This window comes from Pan troglodytes, chromosome 2 (genome assembly GCF_028858775.2).
Source record: "Pan troglodytes isolate AG18354 chromosome 2, NHGRI_mPanTro3-v2.0_pri, whole genome shotgun sequence".
Taxonomy (NCBI): domain Eukaryota; kingdom Metazoa; phylum Chordata; class Mammalia; order Primates; family Hominidae; genus Pan; species Pan troglodytes.
Window position 1 is genome coordinate 192,316,219 of NC_086015.1, and position 27,180 is coordinate 192,343,398.

Here is a 27,180-nt window from a genome sequence, read left to right on the forward strand (position 1 = left end):
CAGCAGGATGAGGAAGTTTTAGCAGTGGACTTAACACGACCTCTTGTGACGTGATTGCACATAAGCAGGTGAAGTATAGGCAGGGTCATGTCTTACACACTGGTTTCACGGGCAGGTGAATAAAAATGATGCTTGAGCCTTGCTAACTGTTCCATGTAAGCTAGTCGGAGGTTTTTGGTGAGGACTAGAAGCCTTTTATTCTGTTCAATATTTTTTGTTAATTACTTGAAAGATTATCTGGAAGAGGGAATACCCAAGTATAAAAATGACACCGGCCAGGCGCAGTGGCTCAAGCCTGTAATCCCAGCACTTTGGGAGGATGAGGTGGGCAGATCATGAGGTCAAGAGATTGAGACCATCCTGGCCAACATGGTGAAACCGCATCTCTACTAAAAATACAAAAATTAACTGGGCGTGGTGGCAGGAGCCTGTAATCCCAGCTACTCAGGAGGCTGAGGCAGGAGAATCATTTGAACCCAGGAGGTGGAGGTTGCAGTGAGCTGAGATCGTGCCAGTGCACTCCAGCCTGGCAACAGAGGGAGACTCCATCTAAAAAAAAAAAAAAAAAAAAAAACAAGCCAAACTAAAACAAAAATCAAATACCATAGACTAACACAAAGAGATGGCGTAATATAGTAAGGAGAAAGAGTTCTGGCATTGGAGAGAGAATGGCCTAACCTTGCAGCTTGTCTCTGACCCCCTGACAGTGAAGTAACATTGAACAGAGACTTACTGTTTCTAAGAGTTCAGTTCCATCACCTATAAGGTAGCAATAGGGTTGTTTGTGATTCAGATCAGATGAGAATTGAAAAAGAAGTGTGTCAACAGCTAGTATCATGCTTGGCACATGTTTTCAATAAATTAATAGCAATAACATTAATAATAACATCAAATTAATATCTAAAATGATCTAGAACTTCTAGAACACAGGACTGAAAACAATGAAGCAAATCTGAACTTAAAAGATATGCGTGGAGGTGATATTGGAGGTATCAGGACCATATTTATGACACTCAAGCTGCTAAGAAGTGATTAACACATGTCAGACACTTCAGAAAGTATGTTAATGATGCCTTAATTATCTGTGTGTGCTTGAGAAATCACAAAGGAGAATCTTATATTGATATTATATGTCTGATATCTTCATATATATGAATGGCTGCCATATTGAAGAGAATATGGATATCTTTATTTGCATTTTTCTAAGAGAAAGCCAGGCTAAAATTGGTAGTAGTTAAAAAGAGAGACAATCTGGATAATATTAAAACATTTTTCTGTAATAGTCAGAGCTTTACTATCATTGATCTGTGTGGCTCGTGGAACAGGAGACCCTTCATCACATCAGCTGGTTTTCCCTGTACTGAAAAACCAGGCAGTGTTGGTTGCATGATGAATGTATTAAAGCTTTGTTTATGCATTGCCGTGACTAAAGATCAGTTTCATGTTGGGCAGTGAGTTAAATGCTGGTGGCCAAAGGATAAAGATGTGACCTCCACCTTCAGTTAGGTCACAGTTAGGAAGAGAAGGCGCCCGTAAGTCTCTCTGAGGGATCTGAGGAAGACTTAGACAATTACTAGGAATTTTCCAGGCAGATATTCCATTTAAAGAGAGTAGCCAGTGTCAAGGTTAGAGGTATGAGACATCATAATGGATTCTCAAAAAAACAAATGTTGTTGGGAGTAGACTTTTCCAGGAAGGCAAGGACCTGCAATGCCCTGTACAGAGTGTCAGGGACTCAGACGCCTTCCCACTCTGTCTGTTGTATCTTGTACATACCCATGTTAGAGCACTGATCCCCCCATATTATAATTGCTGTGGATGCATCTCCTCAACACACTACAAGTTCCTTGAGGGCAGAGACCATGTTTTATATATTCTTGTATCTTCACTGCTTACCCTGAGCTATCCACAGTTTACATACTAAATAAATCCTAATAAATAAAAAAGTAATTACATGAAAGCAATATGCATCTCATTTAAAAGATGAGTTTTGGCATGATTTAGGAAGAGGTGTTTGGTTCTTAGAGGTTGCTAAAGCTGGGCTGAATGTAACACCAAGAATCATTTCTAGAGAGTTGTGCCTTTTCCACAGTACTTCTGCAAATGCTAATGCTATTATTTAGTACATGGACACAGGTACTGCACTAAACACTTTTCCTGCCTTATCATTTAATCTGCACAGCGTCCCCTCTGGGGTCCACATGTATTTTCTCCATTTATTGATAAAGAATTTAAGATTTGGAGAGGCTAAGTAACTGATCCAAGGTCATAGATTCAGGGAGTGACACAGCTGGGATTTGAACCCAGGTCTGTTTGACTCCAGAGCTGGAGTCTTAACCACTACACTATCTACAGAAGGAAGAGGAGGGAAGAGTTATCCAGTGAGCCCATCTCCAGGGTAGACCCTTGAGATTCCCTGTGAATTAAAAGAGACTTGCTTAGTTAAAAGAAGCTGAGCTCTCCAGAATCTTTCGGCCTCACATTCTAATATAACCTCTGCTCTAGCAGTGGAGAAAGAGAAAATCCATAGGGGTAGGATGAGTTTAGAGGAGATGGAGCATTGTGGATGCAGGTGGATATGGCAGCCACCCCTCCCTGCTCTCTACCTGCAGCACTACTACACCAGCAGACGCAACACTTGGTTAGAGAGCAGAGGAAATTATAAAATAGCCATGTCGGAGGCAGAAAAGAAGTGGAAATTGAGACTCTTCTTGCCTTTGAATGTTTTGTATCGTCTGGGAGACCCATTGGGATGTTTCTTTTTGTTTTTCCTTTCGACTAGGATGTCTTCCATTTGGAAGCCCCTTTGCTTCTAAGAAGTTCCAGAGACCAGCCCAGGCCCACAGGTAAGGAGGCTAGGGCGTACCTCTAGGTTCTATCCTGGAAGAGAGGGAAAAGTGACCTGTAGGTCTTCTGGCCTGAAAAGCACAGTGCTGTCCAGTGGAACCCAGGGGAGATAGTGACTTTAAAAGCAAGCATGGAATGCGTGGCTGACTTTTGCTTGTTGCTTGAGTCTGGCAGATGGGGGTGGGCAGGAGGTTAAGGAACTTCAGCAGACGCCAGCAGTCAGTGGATGTGGGTGGTCGTTCTTCCTAAGTGCTGAAAAGATGGTCACCTTGCACTTGTGAAGATAAAATTCAAACCTAAGTTTCTCTGTCTTGGAACACAAACAGCATAATCCTTTCTCAATCTTCGAGAGGAGTGTTTTCAAAAAGTAGCAGCATATAGGGAATACAAGGCTGCCTAAGGTTCTGATTCACAGATGTGAATTCTGCCAGTCAAAAGTCTTGGTGTTTGTAGGATTTGTTTGTCTGCAAGGACAAAGATGAAAGGCAAGTTGCTATAAAACCTTTCTGCTCCCTCCTGATTGATAAGCAAAAATGTCCACACACTGCCATCTGGTGGGCACTACTGGTCACTGTCGTTTTAATGGGAAACTTTAAAGTTTACTCTAAACTTGCAAGGGGCCAGGCAACTACTAGTCTTCAGCAAAACAGTATAAAACACAGTTCCTGGCTGCGAAGGGCTCACAGTCTAATGGAAGAAACGGACATGCCCAACACGTGGTTACAACTGAATAAGTACTATTTTAAGAAAAGGTGCCGAGTGTTATCAAAGCAGAGGACCTCTCTCTGGGAGTTTAGGGAAAGCCACCTTTGAGCTGAGTCTGGAAGCATGCCTCGCACTGTGGCAAAAAGGAGGAGAAGGTTTATTTTAAACACAGGGCACATCATGGGTCATTGCATGGTGTGAGTTGTTAGTTCAGCCTGGCTGGTAAGTAAGGAGCATGGCAAGAAGCTATAGAAAAAAGGCTGGGAAAAGTTTAAGCCAGACCATGAGAGGCCTTGACTGCCTGACCCAGGCAATGAATCGGCTCTAGATTATACAGCCAGAATATAAAGGATTCAGATTTGGGTGGTAAAGCAATATGAAAAACAAGTGTCGGTACACACGCTTTTCAAACATTTGGAACTCTCTCATTACTTGAAATCACCTATGGAAACCCACTATGTGAAATAGATAAAACCATAGTTCTTCTGGTCGAAGCAGAAGTGGGGATTCAGAGCCCAAAGAACTTCCACCACCCCATTTCTCCCGTTCCTGGAACATGCGGATGCCTTTGGGTAGTGCCTAAGGCTCAGCAGACTCTTGCTTGACACTGCTGCGGTGGGCGATTGCTTACCTAATGTGACTATCTCTGCTCTGGTGTTAGCACCAGCTTCGTCCTATCCCTCCTATGTCATAGGTATCCATAAAGTAGGTTCTAGATCTTTTTATATCTCAGCGCTGTTCTCAAGATTCCATTTATGGTAATCTCTATCTTATTAATAAATTAACGTTCCCAAACAATCTATATTACCTGGTCCCTGGCCCCTAGCTTTATATTGCTAACGGACACGTGTAGGGAGGTGGATAGAAAGCAGCCATCTCTGCAGTGTCTGTTAAGCATCACTGTACGCTGTCTAAGGTATTAATTCATGTTAAGTATCTACAGCATATGTGCAGCACAGATAATCTATGATGGAGTTATGAGAAGTTGTTTGGTCTTACTCAGGGCACGAAAGTTGTTGCTTTCATTCCAAGAACAGCACTCTGAGAAAGCATTCAAGAGCTTTCTGATGAGTGGCTGAGTTATCAAGATCGCTAGGACTTTCTGTTCTGTGAAGACATGGAGCTTCTAGATGGCATTTGCCACCAGAGGAGAGATGTCAGTCTAAGAACTGATGAAGAGTGACTGGTCCCCTGATGGGCAAAGACTGTTTTGTTTCAGCCAACGTGGTTATGTTCTGCCCTCTTCAGAACAACACTTCTAGAGGCAAAACACAAATTCCACCCACCAAACAGCATTTCCTCTCATTCTTTCTCTTGTTCCTTGTCTTTACTCACGCCTTGCCCACTCTCTCTGCATGGTGGGGTCAGTTTGCTCTCACTTTCCCACACTAACTTCTCTGTTTCGAGCCTGTGTCCGGAACTGCCTCCTTCTTGCCATCTGGTAGCTGACATCTGCCACATCTTTCCAACCAGAGCCCCCATCTTTTCTTGGAGGCCTTTAAAAAAAAAGATGTTAACTTTCATCGCATGACTTTTCCCAGTACATGATTATGTACGCAGTGTTTTCCACATGGTTGAATAACTACTTTAGCATCGACTCTTGCCTGCTTTACTTAGGTTAATTGTTATTTTCCTGAGGGCACACTGACCAGTGTCCTTTGATGTACCCAGTGCCAAATTCGATAAACAATAACCCAGAATATCACGCTTTATAACTAATGAGTTGGGGCTGTTCTATGTTTTATTAGAGCAAATGGAAATGCAGTTCTGCTTACTACCATTGATGAAGAGCAGTAAAGTGGAAGTGACTTGGTGAACTTGCAGGCTTTGTAGGGATTTCTTTTTTTGAGACGGAGTCTCACTCTGTCGCCCAACCTGGAGTGCAGTGGCACGATCTTGGCTCACTGCAACCTCCACCTCCTGGCTTCAAGCAATTCTCAAGCCTCAGCTTCCTGAGTAGCTGGGATTACAGATGCGCACTATCACGCCGAGCAAATTTTTGTATTTTTAGTAGAGGCGGGGTTTTACCATGTTGGTCAGGCTGGTCTTGAACTCTTGACCTTGTGATTCACCCGCCTCGGCCTCCCAAAGTGCTGGGATTACAGGCATGAGCCACCGCGCCCAGATCTTTGTGTGGATTTCTAATGTTGATTTACCTGCTTCAGCTGTGACTGTTCATTTTCATGGCTGTTTCCCTTCATAAAACTGTTAACTCCTTGAAGGAAGGAGACGACAGTGCGAGGCTTGGGACCAGGATCACAATACATGATCAATAACTGCTTTTTAAATGTATTTTCAATAGAGTTATAAGGATTCATCTGGGTACTGAAGACATTTGGGACCTCAGTGAAGTTTCTCCGAGGCCAGATGGTCACATTGATTTTCTGGAATCATTTTGAATAAAAATGAGCGAGGTGGTGAACGCAATGCAAGGCTCTCCACGTACTGTCTGGTATTGTTCAACCAGCTCCACGACTCCCTGAGGGCAGAGATGAGCAGATGTTAATGGATAAAGCCAGGTGGGATGATGTTATAACATTTCTCCTACAGCCCCAAATCTCCCACCTCCTGCATGTGTGACCTGAGTAAGAGTCGGTGCAAGAAGACGTCGGTGTTCCCATCTGTGAAATGAAGGAATTGACCCCCGAGGATCTTCCATTTCTGACAGTGCTTTGGATTTCATTGGTTTTGTCACAGGTACCCCCCAAAAGCCTCCATCTTTGGATAAGTGATTAAAACTGCTGAGTAATTTTCAATCAATAAAAGTTCAGTGCTGGCTCTCATTTTCTTCCAAAGATGTTTGTGCAAAGACCTGTGCAAAACACTTCAGATGGCAACACACCTCCAAAGTGAGTCCCTTAACACCACTTGTCCTTGGGGTTTCAATAAGCTCAGTTATTCAGAAAAGCAAGTGAGTTTTCCAGATATAAGATACTGTATTATTAGAAACTCACCAATATAGAAAAAGCTGATGTGGGTTGGGAGATAGAGCTGATATCCCAGCAACAGTCTTCTTACTTCATAATCTAAGTATATCAGAGACATATTTTGGAGACACAAATTTGACCCTAAATATAGCTAAAACCATGCTATTGCAAAGGACTTTGGTGTAAGGTATTACTTTGTGCTTAATTACTGAGGCCATTAAACTCCTTTGGTTGTGAGAAAGAGAAACCTAAAGAGTTTAACAGCCTCAGTAATTAAGCACAAAGTAATACCTTACACCAAAGCCCTTTGCAGAAAGAGAAACCTGGCCGGGCGTGGTGGCTCATGCCTGTAATCCCAGAACTTTGCGAGGCTGAGGCAGGTGGATCACCTAAGGTCAGGAGTTTGAGATGAGCCTGACCAATATGGTGAAACCCTGTCTCTACTAAAAATACAAAAATTAGCCAGGTGTGGTGGCATGCCCCTGTAGTCCCAGCTATTCGGGAGGCTGAGACAGGAGAATCGCTTGAACCTGGGAGGCGGAGGTTGCAGTGAGCCAAGATCACGCCATTGCACTCCATCCTGGGTGAGAGAGCGTGACTCCATCTTACAAAAAAAAAATTGATTACTTGATCCTCCATTATATGTCAAGTAATGGAGGATTTACTTTAAGGACACTCTTGTGAAATAGGCCTCTCTGTCTTTACTGGAAGCCAGGCAAACCTTAACCATCAGGCCTTACAGAACCTGGAATAGGAGTGTGGTCTGGATTGAGCAGATGTGCGTGGCTTGGTGTGCTCTAGGGACTGCAGGAGCTAGAGCACAAGGCTCTTGTTCTTGTGCTTCACCTTCCATATGACTCAACTATTTTGTCAGTTTCTGCTTCCCTTAAGATCTGTTTTTTTTTATGTTACCAAGGTGAACCATTTACTTCATTTTACAATATCTGGAGAGAAATGGTCTGAGGCTGTTTAATTACCATAGTCCCTTGGGGAGTTTTCCTTCAAGTCACACCATCGTTGCTGATTATCCTATATTTTGGCAACTCTTGGGCCATGGGCACTTCCTAGTCCAATCAGCTTTGGCCAGAGGCAGATTCTACTATACAGACATGATCATCTCCAAATTAGAGGGAACCCCCAGCTCCAAGTGAAGGGTACGTGTGGACGGTTTCCTTTATAAAGGGGTGTGTGATGGTGGGACAGGCATGTCTGCTGCAGTAGGAATGTTTCATTTGGTAGAGAGGAAACATAAGAAAAAGTAGGATTGGTACCCGCCATTATTATTAAAAAGTAGGATTGCTACCCGCCATTATTATTAAAAAGTAGGATTGCTACCCACCATTATTATTAAAAAGTAGGATTGCTACCCTCCATTATTATTAAAAAGTAGGATTGCTACCCTCCATTATTATTAAAAAGTAGGATTGGTACCCGCCATTATTATTAAAAAGTAGGATTGCTACCCACCATTATTATTAAAAAGTAGGATTGCTACCCTCCATTATTATTAAAAAGTAGGATTGCTACCCACCATTATTATTAAAAAGTAGGATTGCTACCCACCATTATTATTAAAAAGTAGGATTGCTACCCTCCATTATTATTAAAAAGTAGGATTGCTACCCTCCATTATTATTAAAAAGTAGGATTGCTACCCGCCATTATTATTAAAAAGTAGGATTGGTACCCGCCATTATTATTAAAAAGTAGGATTGGTACCCGCCATTATTATTAAAAAGTTGGATTGCTACCCGCCATTATTATTAAAAAGTAGGATTGCTACCCACCATTATTATTAAAAAGTAGGATTGCTACCCTCCATTATTATTAAAAAGTAGGATTGCTACCCACCATTATTATTAAAAAGTAGGATTGCTACCCTCCATTATTATTAAAAAGTAGGATTGCTACCCACCATTATTATTAAAAAGTAGGATTGCTACCCACCATTATTATTAAAAAGTAGGATTGCTACCCTCCATTATTATTAAAAAGTAGGATTGCTACCCTCCATTATTATTAAAAAGTAGGATTGCTACCCACCATTATTATTAAAAAGTAGGATTGCTACCCACCATTATTATTAAAAAGTAGGATTGGTACCCGCCATTATTATTAAAAAGTAGGATTGCTACCCACCATTATTATTAAAAAGTAGGATTGCTACCCGCCATTATTAAAAAGTAGGATTGCTACCCACCATTATTATTAAAAAGTAGGATTGCTACCCTCCATTATTATTAAAAAGTAGGATTGCTACCCACCATTATTATTAAAAAGTAGGATTGGTACCCACCATTATTATTAAAAAGTAGGATTGCTACCCACCATTATTATTAAAAAGTAGGATTGCTACCCACCATTATTATTAAAAAGTAGGATTGCTACCCAACATTATTATTAAAAAGTAGGATTGGTACCCTCCATTATCATTAAAAAGTAGGATTGATACCGCCATTATTATTAAAAAGTAGGATTGCTACCTGCCATTATTATTAAAAAGTAGGATTGCTACCCGCCATTATTATTAAAAAGTAGGATTGCTACCTGCCATTATTATTAAAAAGTAGGATTGCTACCCGCCATTATTATTAAAAAGTAGGACTGCTACCCGCCGTTATTTGCACAGCTACCTTATGAAAGTAGTTTCACGTGTGTCTTAGATCACTTTAGAGGAAAGATATCAGACAAAGAGACCTGAAATAAATGGGAAAAACTTTTGACTTAAATGTAATATTCCTCTGACAGTGTACAACGTAAGTGGAGTTGGAAATTATGCCAGAGAGTGAGTTTGCCAACGCCAGGCTTTTACAAATGTCGTCATCCCTATGTATTGAGCACTGTTGCAGTGTGCAGATACTGGCTAGTACTTTTTTAAATAAAGATTTTATTTTGAGTAACCTGGCTATTAGTCATAACCTGTCTTAATTCACCTTCCCTAGAAGTAGAACCTGAGAAGGAATTTGGGTGCATGGGGTTTATTGAGTTTACACTCTTAAAAAACATCACCAAAGAATGAAGAAAACAGAACAGAGAAGAGCTGAGCAAGAATGTAATCATAGGTAAAATGCAGTCTTATTCTGATTCAGAAGAATTATGTAAAATTTGCACTGGAGAATTGTTCCAATCTGAGGCAAGGTATCTTGGATTTTTGGCCCCTGCATCACTCAGTCATTGGATGTTTGGGGTGAGGGGTGGTGTCACTCCCCAAGTGTCTCGGGGTGAGCCAGCTCCCATCAGCCCCAGGTAATTCTTCCTAGATCAAGTGTGTAAACTGTTAGCTGCAGCACCTGCCATAGCCGGGAGATGGGTATCCAGCTGGCAAATGGGATCTGGGTGGAGCATCAGCAGCATCTGCTGCAGGCTTCCTTGAGTCTACCTCAGAGAGCTTGTTGCAGGCCAGAAACTCTGGCTCGTATAGGCAAAAAGCAGAACTGATTGGAAGGAATAGAGGGCTGACTGATCTGAGAGACAAGAGGACCATATCTGGACTATGGCAGAAGACAAGGCAATCTTAGAGGACTAAGAGGACCAAGTCTCAGAAGACTGTCAGTACAGTGAGGGTTTTTAAGCAATAATTGCTGGCCAGGACAGCATTATGACTGGATGCCACTGGACATCATTGCAGCCATTCTTTTTTTTTTTTTTTTTTTGAGACGGAGTCTCGCTCTGTCGCCCAGGCTGGAGTGCAGTGGCGCGATCTCGGCTCACTGCAAGCTCCGCCTCCCGGGTTCACGCCATTCTCCTGCCTCAGCCTCCCGAGTAGCTGGGACTACAGGCGCCCGCCACCACGCCCGGCTAATTTTTTGTATTTTTATTAGAGACGGGGTTTCGCCGTGTTAGCCAGGATGGTCTCGATCTCCTGACCTCGTGATCCGCCCGCCTCGGCCTCCCAAAGTGCTGGGATTACAGGCGTGAGCCACCGCGCCCGGCCCATTGCAGCCATTCTAAGTGAGTTCCCGTCATCTCTCCAAAGCCAGCCCTTTGGGTAGAAACACCCAATTGGCCAAATGTAGAGCACACATTTATCATTAGCATGCTTTAAGTGGAGAGAGGATGAGGCAGCTGCTTTTTTCTTGGATGGAAGGAAGGCATTGCATCTCACCAATAACTCACATCATGCGATATTCTTCAGCAATTGGAAAAGGAGTTTGATGCTGAAGAGCAAAACCTGAGAGACAGCCAGAGTGTCTCCTGAAAGCTGGCAAAGTGAAGATTATTACCCTTATTTTACGATTATAAAAACTGAGGCTCAGAGAAGTAATTTTATTCATTGATTCAGAGAGATTAAGTTCATTCATTTGCCAATTATTTGTCGAGTGTCTGCTATGGGCTGAGCCTTATTCTAGGTCCTAGGGATTCAACACTGAACAAAATAGGCAAAAATCCATGGCCTCATGCAATGTACATTTTTTTTTTTTTTTTTTTTTTGACATGGAGTCTTGCACTGTCACCCAGGCTGGAGTGCAATGGTGCGACCTCGGCTCACTGCAACCTCCACCTCCCAGATTCAAGCAATTCTCCTGCCTCAGCCTCCCAAGCAGCTGGGATTACAGGCTCCTACCACCACGCCTGGCTAATTTTTTGTATTTTTAGTAGAGATGGGGTTTCACTATGTTGGCCAGGCTGCTCTCGAACTTCTGACCTCTGGTGATCCACCCGCCTCAGCCTCCCAAAGTGCTGGGATTACAGGCATGAGCCACTGTGCCCAGCCTGCAGTGTACATTTCTATGTGGTGTGTGTTGGGGGAGAGGGGGTTGAGACAAAAAATAATAGGTAAATAAAACACATAGTACATCCGACGGTGACAAATATTAGAAAGAAAAAATAAATCAGGAAAGGTGAGTGGGTTGGGGTGTGGTGGCTATATTATGGAGATGTTTCCATTTTAAGTAGGGCAGTCAAAGTAGTCCCTGCTAAAACAGTGACATTTGAGCAAAGACCTGAAGGAAGTAAGGGAATGAGCTATGTGACTGTCTGTGGAAATGTCCTAGGCAGAGCGAACAGCAGGTGCAAGATGCCCTGAGGTCTGCATGCAACTGGCAAGCTCAGGGACCCACGTGGAGGCTAATATGGTTGGGGAAGAGGGAGCAAGGGGGAGCCACAGGAGGAAAAAGCCAGGAGGTGGCTGGGGCTGGATCATGGGGGCCTTGGAGCCCATAAAATGTTTTGAGGAAGGGATTAACATTATTGGAATTACATTTCTAAGGGTAGAAGGATGGACAGAAGCAGAAAAACTGGTTAGGAAGTTTCTGCAATAAATTAAGTAAGTGATAATAGAGTCTGGGATTAGGGTGGCAGCTGTGGAGGTACTGAAAAATAATATTTTTGCTATGTTGTAGGCTGCACAATGGCCCTCTAACATGTCTGTGTCCTAATTCCTACAAGGCAGAGACTTTGCAGATGTGGTTAGAGATCTTGGGATGGGGAGATTATTCTGGGTTATCCATGTGGTCCCTATATAAACATAAGGGTCCTTATAAGAAAAAACAAGCAGAGTTAGAAAGAGAGAAGGTGATTATTCATAGAAGCCAGGTATGGAAGTGGCAAGGGTCAAGGATATGGACACAATGAAAGCGTTCATCGATAGATAAATGGATAAAGAAAAGAGAATGTTATTGAGCTTTAAAAAAGAGTAAAATCCTGTCATTTGTGACAACATAGATGAACACAGAGGACATTATGCTAAGTGGAATAAGCCAAGCACAGAAAGACAAATACTGCCTGATCTCACGTATGTGTAAAATCTGAAGAAATTGAACTCATAGAAGCAGAGTGTAGAATTTGGTTAGCAGGGGTTGGAGGGTGAGGGAAATGGGGAGATGTTGGTCAGAGTACAAAGTTTTAGTTATGCAGGATGAATAAGTTTGGAGATCTCATGTACAGCATGGTGACTATAGTTAATAATACTGTATTGTATACTTGAAATTTGCTGAGAGAGTAGATGGTAAATAGTCTTACCACAAAATGAAAAGTAACTATGAGAAGTGATGGTATGTTAATGAGCTTCATTGTGGTAATCATTTCACAATGCATAACTATATGAAAACATCACATCGTACACCTTAAATATATACAATATTTATTTATCAATTGTAACTCAACAAAGCTGGAAAAGGAAAAAGAGAGAAGGTGATGTGAAGATGGAAGAAACAGAGACAGAAAAGGTGCTGTGCTTGCTTCTGGCTTTGACGAGTGAAGAAGGGGCCAGGAGCCAAAGAATGTAGTCAGCTTCTAGAAGCCGAAAAAATCAAAGAAAAGGTTTTTCTCTTAGATCCTCCAGAAGGAACACAGCCCTACAGATGCCTGACCTCCAGAACTATAAGATAAAAAAAAAAAATTATGTTGTGTTAAGCCCCTGTGTTTGCAGTGATTTGTTACAGCAGCGAAAGGAAACAAACACATGGGTTTTGGAGTTAGAGTCAGTGATGTTTACCCTTGGATGAGATGCAGAGAGGATCAGGGATAACGTTACAAGTTTCTGAAGAGCAACTGGAAGGATGGAGTGCCTTTTACTGGGGAAAACTTGTTTGGGGTGAATTTAAGTCCAAGCCCCTGGCGATACCCTTTCTGCTCTGGCTATGCTAAGAGGATAAACCAAGACAAAATTCATGGGAGATGCACCAGCTTAGCTGGTCAGATGAGTCTGTCCACTGTCATCATCCTTCCCCTAATTTTACACCCTCTTTGCAGCCTGTATCTATCAGTATTTCCTCATTGTTCTTTGATGGTAGCAGGCAGCACAGAGCTCAATGAAATTAGACATATATTTCTTATTTTAAGGTACAGCTGAGAAAATGTCTAGGAAATAAAAGTTGCTTTGATGTAAGCTGTATTATCTGGAGGCTTGTTAATGGTCTGTCACTGGGGTCCTCAGGCTGAGGAATGGATTCCTTAAATTGATAATCACTGAAATAGTCACCAACGACCATAGTACTGCTTTGGTTATCCTCAGCCAGTGACAAAAGTCATACTATTGTAGTCAAAGAAGCTATGCCAGGGAGTTGGAGCACCTGATTTTGACTGGCTTTGCTATTCACCTGCTGTCACTCTCTCTTTTTGAGCCTCAGCTTCCCCATTTGTAAATTGAGAGTGCTACAGCCAATGTTTTCAAAGAGCCTTCGTGGGGCTGCTTCGCCTTGCTATTTGTTATGCATCTTAGAGAGAAACTTGATCAAGCATTAAGCCATCCAGGTCTCAGCATTGTTCCGTCTCAGGTCCTGAGGAGCAGGCACTGACCTACTTCTCCTGCCTTCTTTTCCCTGCTGTCCTATTGGTCTTTATTCTGACCCCAGACCTGTCATTGCTCAGGATGCAGTTAAGAGGCCTTACTTCTATTCCGAGTGGCCAATGACTCACATGTCCACGAGACTGAGCAGTGAGGACAGGCTCCATTCGACAGAGTCCAAGGCAGATGGTCATGCTTCCTTTCCAGAATGAACATCAAATGCCAGGAACTCAGTGAGGGGCACTCTCCTTCTGACTTGGAGCTCTGTGAGGCAGCCACACAGGCCAGGTTCTGGCCACCTTCTGTTCTGGTTTGCCTAATGATGCTTTTGGCGAAAGACAAGGAAGAACAGCAAAAGCAAAGAAGGAAGCAATTCATCTGTTAAGGGAGCGTAGCAAGCATCCTTGACCCTCCCGAAGGAAGTTTCCATGAAAATAAAACATAAACAGAACACCATGCTATTGCCTCCCAGGAGGATGACAAATTTGTGGTGTGAATGCCCTCCCTGTCCTCCTTCCTAGGCCACGCTGATGAGTTGGGACCTGTAGGACCCATGTGACAGGAGTTATTATGACTCCCTCCATTCCTTCTCCTTCCGGCTGTAGCAAATCTGGCCTGTCTGATAGCACAAGACTGAATGACTGACTGGTGCTGAGTATTATACAATGTATGTTGTAGAGACTAACGAAGACTTAAATAAATAAGCAAGTGCATTTAGCAAGTGCATCCTTTTAGGATGTTATTTACTGTGGGGCTTTATATATGTCGCATCATTCTTTTGCTTCTCACGGGGGGCACGTTTATCAAACAAAGATTCTGGCCAAATCTTTTATAGTCAAAAAGATATTGAATGTCAACATCATAGTCATTTACCATTGGAGGGTCCCTGAAACCACTTAAGACAGGAAATAGAAATCATCATTATTTCCTGGCTTTCGAACTGCTCTTACCCTGTTTCACTTACTCAGTGCACCACACAGTCCTGTGGACTAGGTTTCACTATTATTCTCTTTATGCAGCTGGGGGAACTGAGCGGTTGAGGGATCTAAAGCATTTTAAAAACTTGCAGTGGGGCTGGGCGCAGTGGCTCACACCGGTAATACCAGCACTTTGGGAGGCCAAGGCAGGCGGATCACCTGAGGTCAGGAGTTCAAGTCTAGCCTGGCCAATATGGTGAAACCCCGTCTCTACTAAAAATACAAAAATTTGCCAGGCGTGGTGGCTTGCGGCTGTAATCCCAGCTACCCAGGAGGCTGAGGCAGGAGAATTGCTGGAACCCGGGAGGCTGAGGCTGCAGTGAGCTAAGATTGCGCCACTGCACTCCAGCCTGGGCGACAAAGTAATACTCCATCTCAAAAAATAAAAAAAAAATAAGTAAATAAATAAATAAATTGCAATGGGAAGAGCAGACACCACTGTTCTTGAAATACCCTTCAGCCTTTCCACGACTGTGGACTTTCACCGTCCCCAGCCCACCTCGTTCAGTTTGTCTCCATCTTGGGTTCTGTCTCCTTCCTTCACTCCCTAGCTCTGCCGTTTTCCTTTTGCACTCCCTCATCCGAGGTCTAAAACAAAATTGCTTTCATTTCACCACAGTTGTTTTGCCCACTTCTCTGAAGCTGTGCTCAAAAGTATCTTTTCTATCCAAAGAGCTCATCAAGTTTTTTTTTTTTTTTTTTTTGGTCTTTTTGCCCCAGACAAAGGCAATTTTCCTCTTAAGAGGAATTACTCGGAAAGCTGTTTAAAAAGTGACATTTGCTGTCTCCGGGATTTTCTTTGGAGTAGCAGGCAGTCGTTCCTCTGATCATGAAGATGTGCTCCTCTCACACCACATGTGCACCCTGCTGCCCTGGGTTTGTGCCATTTTGTTTTCACAACTTTTGGTTTCAATGCTAAATCATAATAAACTTGTAAAAAGTTTAACATGATAATTCGTTTGAGCCATACACATAAAAAAAGACAGTTATTTTTTTCAGGTTTTAAAATGAAGAGAAATGCAAGAGCAGACCCAACTCTGGGAATTATGACAGGTTTCACAAGGAAGGGGTCTCAGGTGTGTGGCATATCCTACCAAGTGGAGGTGGCATTTCAGGTACAGGGAATAAGATAGGCAACAGCAAAGATGCATAAACTAGCGTGGTATGTCAAGATAATAGAGACGGAGAATTGAGGCAAAAGTGAGAGATGATTCTGGAGGAGCAGGTTGGGAAGAGGGAAGGACAGAGTCCTATCCCCTGTCCTTATGATCTCGTACAACTCCCACATAAACTATAGAGTACAGCACTATCTAACGCAGCAATATTTGCTTATACTGATGATGTTATTTTTGTGTTCTTGTTATTACTGGCAATCTGAAGTCAGCCAGGAGTCCCCAACTGGAATGATCTGATTTCAGTGGCTGGTGTGGTTTAATTCTCTGGCATGTTGTTCTTGGTATTAGGAGTGCAGTGTGGAATGGGCAATGAGAAATTGGGCACCTGTTTCCAATTTCAGGCACTGCAGATTCATACGCACAGTCCTGGGGTAAAGGTTTTTGAGGTAGATAATGCTTTCATGGAGTGTTTGTGTGTGCGTGTGTGTGTGTGGTGGTGGAGGTAGGGGTTCATGAGCTGCAAAGATCCACTGTCATCAGTTTTCACGATGACATTTCAAAGAAGTATGTGTGTGAGGGGTTGGCTTTCTCAGAGATTGTCACTCTATGATTAATCTCATAATAAATCCTAAAATTCAAATTCCAAAGGAAGGCCTGTATGGTGGATGATGTGTGGGTGGTCGGGGGGGTCAACCGAATGCTAAAGAGAAAGTAGGCAGAGCTGTTAGCCTGAGCTGAGATGGGCTGCAGCCCTCCCGGAAGCTTAAGTATGTCAGCACCTCTGGGAGAATGGGTCATGAGTTGACTCTTCTGAAGGAGAAACGTGGAATGAATGAAAAGATCCCAGTCAATTGGCAGGTTGACTAGAGATTTGATGGGGTGATTTCTTCTTCACAGTGGGAAGATGATCTCACATGGCAGTGAGGAGGGAAGAACCCTGTGCAAGTGATTTAGATGATTGAAGATAATTTTTTGGCTGGGGAAAGATGTGATAAAATTTGGTGCTCAGTAAATCCCTCCTCCACTTTAATTAGAAGTGTTGGGATCAGCCATCTATTTTGTGCTGTTGTAATTTTCTTTACTTCCATTTAGGTTTTTCTCAGCATTTAGTAAATTTCATTTTGAATGTATCAGCCTGTCTCAGTTGTGCAAAGGAAAACAAGGAGAAAGATTATGTTTACCTTGAGCTGAGAAGAAAAGAGGGATAGCGTTTCTCTCTCATCCTCCCCAACCCAACTCCCCAACCCAGGGAGATGGGGACTAGGCTTGGTGGTGGCAACAGGAATCAAAATAAAAGAACTCCAGGGAAAGGCAAAAGCTCAGAGGGAAGTGTTGGAATGCTGACCTTGCCCCACCCTGTTTACCTGCCAGACCTGTTTCCAAGGATACTCTTCTCTGGGGGATGAAAATTTAGATCATCACACGGAAGATACTTATCGTGTTCTTCATATTCAAGGTAGTAATGAATTCCTTCTTTATGTTTTTTGTTTGTTTGTTTGTCGTTGTTGTTGCTGTGGAGAATCTCTTAGTATGCCACTTATGGCTGGAATCTGTGGAGAAGAGGCAATGAGGCAAAATTGAAAAGGTGCCTCATAATGGCCTGGATTGGATTTTTGGCTTTGCCCTGTGGCATGGCCTGGACACAGAACTTCATTGTATTCCTTCCTTGTAATAAGATTGGTGATGGCTGCCTCCTGGGACGATCAGGAGAATTTAGGGTAATGTGTTCAAAGTACCTGTTAATTCACTGGTATGTGACAGGCATTTAGGAAGTGTTAGCATATATTGTTTATTGTCTTTTATGACATACAACTGTAGAGGTAATCGAGTATAGAATTATCATGGGGGTTAGGGCTGGAGGGAACAGGCAAGGCCTCTCTCATTTTTCTTTTGCTATGGAAGCAGTACATCATGGAAAGGAGCTTCAGAACTGGACTATCTTTGCGGCCTTGGGGCAAGTTATTCACTTGTTTCTCCTCAGTTTCTTCTGCCATAAATGGAGAAGTATTGTAAAAACCAAAAGATTCAAATACATTACATGCATATTAGATTGCTTATTGCCTCCTAGCTTAATAAGTAGTAGATTCTTTTTTTTTTATTCTTCTTGTCCACATTGCCTTATCTTTCTCAGCAAATATCTTTTCTGGGTGCAAAAACTATACAAAATATACCATCCCTCAGGCCGAAAAGCCTGGCAGTAGGGTCTAAAGAAAATGATTGTGCCCACACCTTTATCCATTTTTTCACTCTTTATCCACTTCATTTTATATCATTCTATGAAATGTTTATTAAATATCTATTATATGCCAGCAATAATGGTAGTTTCAGTGACTAATGTGACAGCCCTTGCTGTCAAAGAGCTCTCAGATTAATCAGGGAATGACAATAGTCTAGAAATAATTATATTGTAAGGCAGATACTGCACGTGCTGTGAAAAAGGTAAAAGGATATGGAGGGTCAAGGTGAAGGCAGATAGCTTCTGAATAGTGGAGGTGTGAAGAGAAATGGAGAGAGCTTCATAGAGGAGGTAACTTTAGACCAGAATCTTTGAGGCTGTGAAAACTTTCTCTATGTGGGGTGATGGGGAAGGACTCTAGGAAGTGGGACCATTCTTTTTTTTCTTTTTTTGAAATGGAGTTTCACTCTATCACCCAGGCTGGAGTGCAGTCGCGTGACCTTGGCTCATTGCAACCTCTGCTGCCCGGGTTCAAGTGATTCTCCTGCCTCAGCCTCTCGAGTAGCTGGGATTACAGGCACCTGCCACCATGCCTGGCTAATTTTTTTGTAGCTTTTAGTAGAGAGAGGGTTTCACCATCTTGGCAGGCTGGTCTTGAACTCCTGACCTCGTGCTCCACCCACTTCGGCCTCCCAAAGTGCTGGGATTACAGGCATGAGCCATCACACCCAGCCGAAGAAGGACCATTCTAAGAAAAGCAGGGGTGTAGCAGCCTGTGAGACATATTTGGGAAATGCTGACAGTTTAGTTTGGCTGAAGAATATGATATGCAAAAAGAAACGATGGGGAATAAGGGTGAAGCACTGTTGTTACGAGTCTTTAATGACAGGATAATAATTTTGTACTCAGTTTGATTTGCAATGAGGAAACATTGAAAGCTTTTTTGAGCAGGAGGGTAAGTAATATGACAATGAAGATACAATGAGTTGGTATCAGAATTTGGAAGTGGTGGGGTTTACATCTGGCTCTAGCAACAGCCAGATAATAACATTTGGGTCTTTGATGGCTGCTATGGAAGAGAGAGAAAGACAGCATTTCATGTTCCAAATCAAAAGGACAGTAAAGCTAAAGACAGAGGTAGAAAACCCTAGGAGATCATTGAAAAACAGATTAATCCAGGTTGCTCTATACATAAGATACACGTGCGGAAATTTGGAGAGAGAACCAGATCTCTCTCTGTGCCCAATTTTCCCACCTATAAAATGTCAATAACATATAATACCTTCATTAGAGAGTTGTTGTAGAAACTAAGTGATTAATATTTGTAAGGTGTTTACGGCAGTTTCTGGCACATGATAAGCACTATATAAGTATTTGTTAAATAATTAGAAATAAATTTAAAACACAAGGTGATTTAACATGGGGTTCTTAGGCTGGGTGTGGTGGCTCACACCTGTAATCCCAGTACTTTGGGAGGCCCAGGTGGGTGGGTCACCTGAGGTCAGGAGTTCGAGACAAGCCTGGCCAACATGATGAAACCTGGTCTCTACTAAAAATACAAAAAATTAGCGGGGCACGGTGGCGGGTGCCTGTAATCCCAGCTACTCGGGAGGCTGAGGCAATAGAATCACTTGAACCCGGGAGGCGGAGGGTGCAGCGAGCCAAGATGGCGCCATTGCACTGCAGCCTGGGCAACAGGAGAGAAACTCCGTCTCAAAAAACGAAGCAAAACAAAAAAACATGGGGTTCTTAATTTTTTCTCTGACTATTTCTCTCTGAGGCATTGATTCGTCTTGATAACACCTTGCTTTAGTTGGTATTTTAAATAAAATTTTGATATGTGTTAGCTCAAGTTATCTGTGTTATGATTCAAGACAGAACTGTGATCAACTCTGACACGGGCCAGCTAATCTGAAGACATTTAAAAATGTCAAGCTTGTTATAGCCAATTGTTTTGGTTATTGTGATGATTTACCAGTTTTAGGCTTAAAACCCTAACATTCATAGGAGATAAACCTGCTTCTTTAATAAAATGATGACTTTTATGGGGCAACAAGTTTCCTTGAAAAGGAAATACCGGACTGAAGTTAAAATTCAAGATATGACTTTACAGCTCTCTGTGCCTTAGCTTCCCAGAATGTAAAATTAAGGAATTAGGCTTCTATGTGTGCCATTAGGGCTTCTCCACAACTTTACAGGTACCTCCAATATATTCCCAAATAGCAGTGGAGTTGCTGGGGTTGGGCTGGAGGGGGCACCCTTTGGCTCTACCCTCTTGGCTCTGCTTGTCTAGCAGGGCAGTTCCTGAGGCACGCTGAAAACCCCGCCGAGAATCATTCTGAAAACAATTGGATAAGATGATACCTTTAGCTAATAGTCTTTGGTTCTCAAAAAATATGCATTTTTTTCAAATAAGGTAAACTTTTTGCATAATAAACAAATAAATAAGACATATATACCTACATGCATTTTACTTGTATTTTACATGAAGTTGGGAACTTTGCTACTTAAATGGAACTCATGGTAAAAGAGAAGATTCTTTTATAATGTGAACAATTGTTTCTTCATGTCTTTGTTTTCTAAATTCTGAGTTTTACTCTTTTTCTTTTTCTTTTTTTTTGAGACAGAGTCTCACTCTGTCACCCAGGCTGGAGTGCAGTGGTGCGATCTCCACTCACTGCAACATCCACCTTACAGGTTCAAGCGATTCTCCTGCCTTAGCCTCCTGAGCAGCTGGGACTACAGGTGCCCACCACCATGCCTGGCTAATTTTTGTATTTTTGTAGAGATGGGGTTTCACCATGTTGGCCTGGGTAGTCTTGAACTCCTGATTTTAGGTGACCCACCCGCCTCGGCCTCCCAAAGTACTGGGATTACAGGCGTGAGCCACCAAGCCTGGCCCCTACTTTTTTTCTTAAATTGGGACAATTTTTGGCTCGAAACACAGTTGTGAAAACCTAGGATACTAGCTTCTTTGTTCATTATCTACTTTTCTAGTCATTGCATTTGTTATTCTTTTTACCTCTTTTCAAAATTGAAATAAGCTAAAAAAAAAAAAATAAAAGCTTCCCTTTTTTTTTAAAAAAAAAAAGGTATCTGAAATTTCACAAAGTATGCTGGCATCACAGCATTCCATGAATATTTAATCATCATCATCAAGACAGGAGGTTGGAGAAAAAAATCAGGTTGTGATATTTGGGAACAGCAGGTGTGGGAAGGAGGGTGTTGACACCCTCTGAAAACGGATATGGCATGTTGTGTGGCAGGTTCCCTCCACAGCTCCCATGTCCCCTGGGGTCCCAAACGTGCTTTAAGAAAACTCTGAGGAGCTGGAGCTTGTCCTCAGCCTTCATGTGGCAGAGTATCCCTGGAAATGGGGATGGGCTTTGCTGAACTCCTTTCCTTCACAAAAACCTTCACGATTTCTCTTTTCTGGGCCTTTGTACAATGTAGCTAGCTCCAGCCCCCATCTCTGTGCATTTTTACCCTTATTACTGTTGTTAAGCAAGAACCTCTTTCATGTGTAGTAAGTCAGCAAGAGTACAGATATCCAGCTATGAGGATTTGGGATGGAGGGTAATGAAACTTAGAGTTTACCTAGGAACGTTTATATCATACAGTGAGGAGCAATGTAAAAATGAAAGAATCGTGGGTCATTCATGTACAGATTACTTGCCTTCTAACCTTACCACACCCTCAACTTTGCCTGCCGCCCAGTGTTCCAGACACACAGGTTTTACTGCTGTTTCCTTACAGCAAGACTGATTCACCCTACAGGTTCTTGCCCCTGAGCTTTTGTACAGTCTATTCTGGGTTGGAGTTTTCTAAATGACTGTCACGGTAGATGGAGAAACTGTAACACTCTGGTTCTCAAACTTTTATGTGCATAACAGCCATCTGGCAAGGCTTGTTGACATGGAGATTTCTAGGCCTACCCCCAGAGATTCTAATCCAGTAAATCAAGGGGCCTGGGCATGTGCATTTTTAATATGAGGTTCTCAGGCAGGTGTCCAGGGACCTGTGCATCAAATGCTGTCTTCGGGGTGAGAGGCTCTTTCTGGACACTAAAGGCTGCCCTGGCATGAAGATCCAGGTTGATACTAGAGTCATAAGCCCTGGACTCTGGGCCTGTCTTTGATTCAGGCTGGTCACTGCACTGGGGGTGGGACTATTATTTGTGTGACAGTGGAGTAAGTTTTTCCCCTGTGGACCCCAAAGATGCAGAAAGGGGGAAAGAATCCAAAATTACTGCCAAGAGGTGGAAACTGCTCAACATGTGATTGAGGTGGCCATTGAGTGTTGCCAATATGGAAAATCCCTTAGGCTACAGGAACAGAGGCAGGGCTGTAACTGGTCAGGGGCTAAGACAGACAAAAGGAAGATTCCCTCCCTCTCCCCAGGTGATTTGGGCTCTCTGGAAACCCAGAGAGCAGTCGCAGTTCAAAAGAAATCATCAAATGTCAAGACAGAATCACTGAGTAGAGTCCCCAACAACATAATAAAGATGAAAATTAAACATAAACTTCTTGGCTAAGCATTCCAGACCCTCAATAACATGGCCTTGGCCTTAGAGGCCACCATTTCCCTTTAAACTTCAGACATTCCAAGAGAACAGAGCATTCAGTGTCTTCAAATGGGAATTCAAGGGACTGTGTTGATAGGTGAGTGCCATAGGATCTTCCTCTCTGGTTCAACTCCTATGGTCCAAACTCAAGTTTTTGAATTGAACTGTTTTGTTGTTTTCATTACGTTGCCATGCCAACTTAGGTTCTAGAGTGTAATCTTACTTTAAAAATCAATCCTTAAGTGGGGACACTGACATGGAGGTGATAACAGTTTGATACTTAGTAGCATAGAATGACAACCTAGAAGAGACCTCACTTTGAGCACGTCCAAACGGCTTTAATTTGCTGACAAGGAAGCCAAAGGATACCGAGGGAAACTTGCATAAGGGTATACTTGACCGAGCACACCCAGGGAGTTAGTCAACTAGGGAAGTAACTCTCCATGCCTACACAGAAATGCATAATGCCTTTTATCCTAACTAGTATCCCTGATACTTTCCTTGGTGTCTCAGCGTTTCAAAAGCCTATCTTATTTGCATTGTAATTTATCACTAGCTCTTCGTTTGTGTGTTTAAATTTTGTCAAGGTTCTTCTTCCTTCTTTAATTTCTTCCCTGATGAGACATGTAAAATGCCTCAAGCTGTTAGGAGAAGAACTTTAGGTAGGAAGAAAAAAAATAATCCAATGGTAATAGTTTCATCTTACTGAGGTTTTAAAAGATCAGGGTCATTTTCAATTTAATTCGACCATATATTGGGTATCCGAGTCTGCTGGTGACTGAACTGGGGGTGGGACTCTTATTTGTGTGACAGAGGAGTAACTTCTTCCCCTGTGGACCCCAAAGATGCAGAAAGGGGGAGATAATCCAAAATTAATGCCAAGAAGAGGTGGGAGCTGCTCACAGCGTGAACTGGCCTCAGCCCATTCTCCAATAGAAGCGGTGTTTTTTCTCTGATGAAGGTGGGCTGTGGTGGTTGCCTGAGTCGGCTGTGAGATTCCATCTAGCTCTGTGACATTGAGAGGTGACTGGATGGTTTCCACATCCACTCCAGGGTAACCCACACTTCCTCCTGAGCCCTGTGAACAGGGAGGAGCCCAGGTGCTTAGCAGGAGTGGTGAGCCACACCCCAGGTATGAGTCAGACCTCCCATCCAGCAAGATGGGGAAGGGTGATGGGGTGGAGACTGTGGCAAGTTTCACATTCTCCCGCCTTGTCTTTTCTTTGATTTATATTTGTGAGGAAGGGCGTTTCAAAGTGAAGCTCTGCCTTATGGGGAGCCCTTCTCCCTGCCATGAATGGCTGGCAAAGTACACCCTTGTTTTCCTTTTCCTGGTTCTTTCTTAGTTCTCTGTTGCTTTGGGGGAGTGCAAGTGTAAGAGTAGGGGCAGGACTGGTTTGTGAGGCCATGTGCAAAGTGAAAATCCAGCCTCCTTGTTCAAGAACTATTAAGAATTTCAACATGACAACAGCAGAACAAAACCAAGCACAAGGCCCTTCCACCTGCAGGCCTCTGTAACTGCACGGGTTGCATGCCCATGAAGCCATTCTTGGTTGGGGTGGATCAGAAAGTCAGGTGAGGATCTGGAGTGGAGGACCCTCACTGGGTCTCAAACCAAAGCCAAAAACATACAATAATTCTTCCCCATCTGTAACGAATGTGAAAAATGGTGCAACATTAGCAGATTGGTATCCAGAGAGTCTCGACGTATTGCACTTACTTCGAGATTCTGTGGCTGTCAAGAGCAGACCTTATTTTGCAAAGGAGAAAGAGAGGCCAAGATAGAAGAGACGATCCTCTGAAGGTCACATTGCTTGTTAGTGGCAGAATGGGAACTAAATCTTAGGCTTTCTAACTTCCATGCCAGTGCCCTTTTTAGCCCTCAGTGAACCTGTGCGACAATGAAATTGTTCTCTTTCATTGCGGATAAAATTGGAACTTGGAAATAAGAGTGAGATACAGGGAAGGAAATGAGATCAATGATAAATGAATGGAGAAAACAAAACAGTTTAGGAAGCCAAAGCAGTTTGTCTGAGTCCTATCTGATACACAACATACAGCAAAGCAGACAAATGTGTATGTGGCAAAACAAAACTGGAGGAAGCAGATATTTTCAAATAAAATATGCATATTTCCAACCAGCCTTGAGCTCATCTGATAAGGGACAGATTGTCCGGAGTAAATAGAGAGAGAAAAAAAGATGCTTTGGGCTGAATTTAGTCCCTTGTCAAAAGCAGAAGGGGCTTTTTGTTTCTCCTTCTCTGAAATGTCACCTCTCTAGCTGCGAGGCCTTGTAGGGCTGTGAAGGAAAACAGAGTAGTTTGTATATTCATTCATTTACTCATCCACCCATCCGTCAAAGTAGGTATCTTTTGAGTACCTACTATTGGCATTGTACTGTGCTAGATCCTAAAAAGAATGTCTTGTTTAAGACATGGTCCTTATCTTTAAAGAGGGTAGACGGATGCATATTGGGGAAGAAAACTAACTATAAGAGGGCAGTACTAGTGACGTGTGTGGTGTACTATTGGAACGCAAGAGAAGGGGAAATTCATATTGCTTAGTACCTGTTCACTTCAAAAGCTGCTGCCAGTATCTGTTCATTGTCATTGAACTCCTCTTTCCCAAAAGACTCCTGGGACAAGGGGTGTATCTGGGGAGTTGGGATATGGGATTCTTGTAGACAGTACCTATTTACCCCCAGTGATGCATGTTTATGTACCAATTTTTATCTGCATGATCCACTATGAGGGAGACCTGGACATGAGGTGATTCTGGTTCATACCTGACCAGGATCCATGCCACCTGTACTTCCTCCTGCCCATCTGCTGCCCCAGGCAGTGTGTAAGAGAACAGCCCTGCCGAGTCCAGGGAGGAGGCTAGCTTGTGTGATCATCAGGATGTCACTCCATCCCCATTTGAAAAATGGCAGAAGAGGGGTTCTAACATACCAGTGTTTCCTAACCTAAATAAGTAACAACATACATTATTTCTCATAGACACTAGAGCTGAATGAGAAGAGGAAGAACAATAATTTGTAAAAGCTATTATTATTATTATTTGAGATGGAGTCTCACTCTGGTGCCCAGGCTGGAGTGCAGTGGAGAGATCTTGGCTCACTGCAACTTCCGCCTCCTGGGCTTAAGCGATTCTCCTGCCTCAGCCTCCCATGTAGCTGGGATTACAGGGGCCCGCCACTGCACCCGGCTAATTTTTGTATTTTTAGTAGAGACAGGGTTTCACCATGTTGGCCACACTGGTCTTGAACTCCTGACCTCAGATGATCCGCTCACCTCGGCCTCCCAAAGTGCTGGGATTACAGGCATGAGCCACCAGGCCCGGCCTGTAAAGGTTATTATAGAAGAGAGAGAAGAGACAGGACACAGAGAGAAATGATCTCTGAAGGCCAATCTGGTAAAAATTATTCTGTGCTTCCCTGCTCCTTGGCTGTTGAGCATGTCCTCTACTGGGAGATCTGTACATAGCCTTTGCTATGCCTGGAAATATAGACATGAAGTGAATTCTTATATATAGCCATATGTTCTGTCATAGTATTGCTTCACATTCATACCAATACCTTGAATTTTACAAAGCTCTTATCACCTCCAGGAGCTCATTTTCTCCCTCAACAGCCCAGGGAGGTTGGTGGGATCTGTACTGTAACTCCCATTGCACGGAAGAGGCACCCAAGGCTTGGGGAAAACTAAGCTACTTGCCTCTGATCCCAGTGAGCAGCTGAGCAGGGACCAGAGCTGAGGTTTTCCGTGTGGCATTACTCCTACTGCTTGTGCCCCTCCTGGATGTATTATGTTACTGCAGGCTGCAGTATGGCGGAGCTCAGCATGAGCTGGGAGGAGTGTTCAGTGGCCGCTGGAAACCTAACGATAATTAGATGGATGCCGTGTGAACAACTGATGTCTTTTCACAGAGTTTCTTGCCCTTTAAAATAGCATACTTCAAACAGCAGTGCATTGCTTAGTCCTTCTCTTAAGAGACCAGGCTGGGATCCAGCATGTCTCCACTCCTCCTGCCTTTTGTGCACCCCACCCTGAGCCATCATAAAGACATTTGGAGCTGAGTGGGAACGGTATTTGCCTCGCAATTATTTCTAATTGCCCTGTAGTTTTGTGGCGTCTAAGTGGTGTGACCTAGATACCGGTTCTGTAAAACTCTCTTTTCAGCCTGGGGTCTGTATTAGGGAGGGGGCATAAATCAGTTTGATCAGGTAACTGTGGCTGAGTCCATCTCACCAATAATGTTTATACCCAACTCTACCGTCTGTGCTTGTTGAAATCCTGGCTCTTCTTAACAGCCCGGATCTAATGCCGCCTCCTCCGCTGTGCAGCCTTCCTGGAGTTGCTCCCTCCTCTGGATTACCATAGTACTTGTTAGGATCCTGTCTGTGGTGCTCATCATCTTCTATATCGTGCAATGCTAATTCACTTACAGATTTTATCTTCTTGAGCTCCTTATGCCGGAGAATGTGTTTGGTTCCTTTTCATATCCTTGTCTATGTGGATAACTGAGAAAGCTCAAGGTAGTTGCTCAGTTAACTACTGTTGAGTTAGTATACATGACGTCCTCGACACGGTGGAAGCAGGTAAAAGGACTGTTTATTCATTGTGACCTCTCCTGGGGGGT

The 27,180-nt window shown here is 43.0% G+C and overlaps 2 long non-coding RNA genes across 2 annotated transcripts in view; one reads left to right on the plus strand and one right to left on the minus strand.

Annotated features, from left to right (window-relative positions):
* The window catches only part of LOC129135329 (uncharacterized), a 51,316-nt gene extending 44,981 nt beyond the window's left edge, over nt 1-6,335 (plus strand). The window contains exons 5-6 of the long non-coding RNA XR_679387.5: nt 2,783-2,846; nt 5,855-6,335. This is a non-coding gene — a long non-coding RNA (uncharacterized LOC129135329). The remainder of the gene's footprint in view (nt 1-2,782; nt 2,847-5,854) is intronic.
* Nucleotides 5,822-27,180, minus strand: LOC104005897 (uncharacterized). Its single transcript, XR_679390.4, has 3 exons — nt 26,815-27,180; nt 17,164-17,349; nt 5,822-6,031 (listed from the first exon to the last, which is right to left on the minus strand). It is a non-coding gene; the product is annotated as an uncharacterized LOC104005897 (long non-coding RNA).